The following is a 4,330-nucleotide window of genomic DNA, read 5'->3' as shown; positions in this document are numbered from 1 at the left end:
TATGGTATTATTTCATTGAATTCAATAATTGTGGGCTTTCCAGTCATATGGCTAGAAGATGGTTACAATGTCTAAATATGAAATGTAATTATAGGAGTACTCTTATTTGTAATTACTCCACAGGAGTAAACCGCCAACATGGAGTACGGACGCGGAGATGGCCATTATGGCAAGCTGCCATTTACCTTCGTAAGCCAGAAAAGGAGAGAATTGAGGCTCAAAGTGCCCCATTTGATGCCAAGAGTCCTGCTACGTGACCGATGTCAAGGAGCTGTACTTGAAGGCAAAAATCCTCAAGAAAGATGGTGGCAAAGTCACTGTTGAAGTGCTGGACACTAAGGAGGTTAGTATCATGAAGTCACTGTCAACGGGGAATTCAAATGTTTAGTTTCATTGTGTCTATGTTCTAATGTCCTGTTGCAGGGAAGACCAGTAAAAGAAAGTGAGTCTATCCAATGAACCCTCCCAAGTTGACAAATTGAGGACATGGCCATGATGACCCATCTCAATGAAGCCTTGTGCTGTAAACCTCAAAGAGCGTTATGCAGCATGGATGATCTACGTAAGACAATCTGCCAAATGAGAAAGAACTATTGTGAATTGTTAAACTTGTAGGGAACATAGAGTTAAGTGTGGAATCATCTTGATCCGTTTCAGACCTACTCGGGTTGTTATGGCCACGTGAACCCTAAAGTGGCTCCCAGTGTAGATCTGAATGTGAAGTGCCTATAGAGGCAAGAAGCGTATGGAGGGCTCCACCCCACATCTTCTCGTCTCTGACAACCGCTTTTCAGTTCATGCTTAATGGTAAGTCATTACCAAACAATGTAGAATTATCAGTATAAAGGGGTTTTCGTTGCAGTAAAACAGTAAATGATTTGGATTTTATCTACTAGGGAGAACCGTCTATCTTGATCACGTAAGTTTAGTACAATAAGGGGGTTTTCCACTGCGTGGTATCTTCTCGACTCTGCCTGACTCTACTCGCCTCTTTTGGTTTTCCATTATGAAAAAAGTCCCTGGGACCTGACAACCAGGTACTTTTTTTAGTAATACCTCAGTGAGGTTCCAAGCGAGCTGAGGCGATACCAAAAGGTGACGTGGAAACTGCAGAATACTGTTGGTCGGATCACTGCGTTTTAGCAAAAAGATGCGGACGTGTGTGACCAGAACAAACGCAACATTAAAAAAAAAAGTCTAGCAGACACGACAGATTATCTACTCTGCACTATTCCCACTTTTAAACTGTTCAATATTAAGGGCATTAAGCGCTTTTTCATGTTAATTCCAATATTGCACACCGTTACTTTAAAAAAACAAGAAACACTATCAAGAAATGTTTTATTTAGCTATTCAGTAGCGAATCAAACCCTCCGTTACACCCCGTCTTCTTCCTCTGCACCCGTGTGACAGGTCACTACCGGCTCTGCGGCCCAGATGCATCCCAGTTGTTGTCAAGCCTCTCCTGCCTCTTAAAAGATATACAAAGCACAGCGGTCAAAAACCAGAGATTTAACCAGTTGAATCGAACGCAAACCGGACGGCGGCGGCGGCGATATTCGCAAAGCGTGAATGCTCTGAAACACGGTACAAAAGGTACACAGGATACTATTTTGGTGTGTAATCATGATTGCTAAAGGTCTTGTACTTTATATAGCGTATAGTATAGTGACGGGGCTCCTAACACGTGCCAAAATTTAAGCTAACGTTATCAGGAAACTTAATTTACCTTTTGTGTAGCGAACACATCATATCGACATCTGAACTCCGTCGGAATTCCCCGACTCCTGTTTTTTTTCAGCTGTGATTTTTGTTGCTTCCTTCAGCTTCTTTTGAAACAAACTATTTCTTCTGGCTATGCGAGTAGCCGACGTGCTGTTGTGAGTCACGTTGAAAAATTACATATCACACGTAGCTAGTGGGACCAGCCACGCTGAGGCGTTACTCATTTTGCAATGGAAAACGGACGCAGAATGCGTCGAGTCGAGTAGGACGAGCGAGAGTCGAGCTGTTACCGCAGTGGAAAAAACGCCATAACATTTGTGACTTTGTTTGACAGTCATATATCTTGATAAAATTTAAAAAGTCTTATACTAGTGGAGATCTGGTGCTGGAAAGGCTGTGAACACCAAGCGTGTCATCCAGTACTTTGCAACAATCTCAGTTGGTGGACCGAAAAGAGACGACTCAAAGGTATGTCACTGTATGATATAATTCAGGGCTCTTCTCTATAGAATATTTTTCAAAAAACAAAACATTTTCTGGGACCTGGATTATAGGGGTCAAGAGGATCAGGATTATTGCAGCAACTCCCTGCTGGAGGCCTATGTAACGCCAAAACTATCAGGAATGACAACTTCTCGTTTTGTTAAGTATGGATAATATCTACACATGAAAGAGGTCTTGTACAGATTGCCAATGTGAGGGAAATTAAAAATCCTTTGTCCCAAACAGGGTAAATTCATCAGAATCCATTTCGGCACAAGGCAAACTGGCAGTGCTGATTAGGGAGTAAGTAATAATAATTCTTAGTACATGCAAATGACGGAATTGAGAATGGGGTCAGGACTGTATTATGAACAAGATCTGTAGATACTGTGGAGAAGTCAAGAGTGACATACAGCTTTCTGAGAAAGAGGCTACCACATCTTCTTCCCGATGATGACCGGCCATCCCTGTATACTTGGTAAGAAGATTGAGAGATGTCATTGTTTAACATGTTTTATATGAAAACACGGTTCGTGATGTGTTCACTCTTTTGGATCTCCAAGAAATGGCACTCATCACAACCAAACCCCTACGACTTCCCCATGTGTACATGCATGGGTCAGATCACGTTGGCCAGCATGACGACAAAGTGAGCTGGAAGCCACCGAGTAAGGGATTTTACTTTCAAATATTAAATATATCAACAACAAAACTGTCTTTTAAGTGCATTTTCTGAAGTGATTATGTTGTGTGGACCTGTTTGAACTCAGAATGCCATTGATTCCTGGGTTCACTGGTGAAGAGAAGAGAGCTTACAGAAGACTGGTGCTGTCATCCACCAGGAAACTTGAAGTTCAAGCAGAAGAGAAGTTGAGGAGGCGGCTGAGCCTGATGGCACAGAGGTGAGTATTAATGCCAGCAATAGCTTGCGAGAAAAGAGTAATTCTTCCTTAATCACCAATGTGAGATCATGACTACATAAACATCACGCCCACTTTTTAATTCAAACGGCGTGTATCTGTACGCATTGGAGCTATCCGCGTGTAGTAAGCAGATAGAATTGTGGAAGGGTTAAGGAAACGTCAAAAGCGGAACATGATCCCAGCTCTCTGGGTGAAGTGCCTGAGTTTTACCCATCCTTCACCCCAACCCCCAAATGGATTTTTGCTCTTCATCACCGTACGGCGTCAATTCAATGCAATCGCAAGGTAATGTAAGTCAATGGAGACCCAAGCAGCGTTGATAACACGTTGGTTTACTGTTCACATCATGATGGAAATCTCTGAAATTTTCAGAGGTGACAAGGTTGCTACTTGGGGGTCTGAACTCCGCTGACATGCTCAAGGCTCTGTGCTACCCAGAGGGAACGGTCGGAAATGAGTATGTCACCAAGGGACAGACTGTACCTCAGGTAATTGAGATAAACTGGTATGACTTTGTTTAATTACATGTAGTAATGTGTTCTTATATTTGACCTATTTTGGATTTTTTGTGTCATTCATTTCATTACAAAAATTTGAAATACCAGTATTCCATCGTTTACAGGATGGTGACGGTTGATTTTAAACAAATCACATCCTTGTTTTGATTCAGGTGATGAACGCAGTGCCTGCGGCCAGTCTATCTATGAGAGGATGTTCTTGTGGATGGTCATCCGTATCAACCAGAGTTTGGAAACTAAAACAAGCAAGGACAGTTCTACATGGTGTCCTGGATATTGCTGGCTTTGAAATCTTTGACGTAAGTTTCATTTCAAACAATTCAGAGGCTTAGTTTTCATGAGACAGATCCTTCATTGCCGTGAGAGAATATACTATCATTTATCCCATCACAGTTCAACACTTGGAACAGCTGTGCAATCAATTCACCAATGAGAAACTGCAACAGTTCTCAACCACACTATGTTTGCCTGGAGCAAGAGGGAAGTACAAGAAGGAGGGTATTGTCTGGGATTTCATTGACTTTGGCATGGACTTGGCTGCTTGCATTGAGCTCATTGAAAAGGTAATCACTTGGTTTGGTAATTATATCTAATTGTTCATAATTTGACTTAATGTATCACTTAATGACATACATCTTTACATCTTTTACAAGCCCATGGGAATCTTCTCCATCCTTGAAG

The 4,330-nt window shown here is 41.9% G+C and overlaps 1 long non-coding RNA gene across 1 annotated transcript; it reads left to right on the top strand.

Moving 5' to 3' along the window:
- Positions 1 to 478: 478 nt before the first annotated feature.
- LOC116707364 (uncharacterized) lies at positions 479 to 3,565 on the top strand. The gene is made up of 3 exons (XR_004336488.1): positions 479 to 562; positions 658 to 670; positions 3,554 to 3,565. It is a non-coding gene; the product is annotated as an uncharacterized LOC116707364 (long non-coding RNA).
- The last annotated feature ends 765 nt before the right edge of the window (positions 3,566 to 4,330 follow it).

This window comes from Etheostoma spectabile, chromosome 19 (genome assembly GCF_008692095.1).
Source record: "Etheostoma spectabile isolate EspeVRDwgs_2016 chromosome 19, UIUC_Espe_1.0, whole genome shotgun sequence".
Taxonomy (NCBI): Eukaryota; Metazoa; Chordata; class Actinopteri; order Perciformes; family Percidae; genus Etheostoma; species Etheostoma spectabile.
The sequence above is the reverse complement of the archived record's forward strand: the minus strand, read 5'-3'. Positions and strand labels throughout refer to the sequence as shown.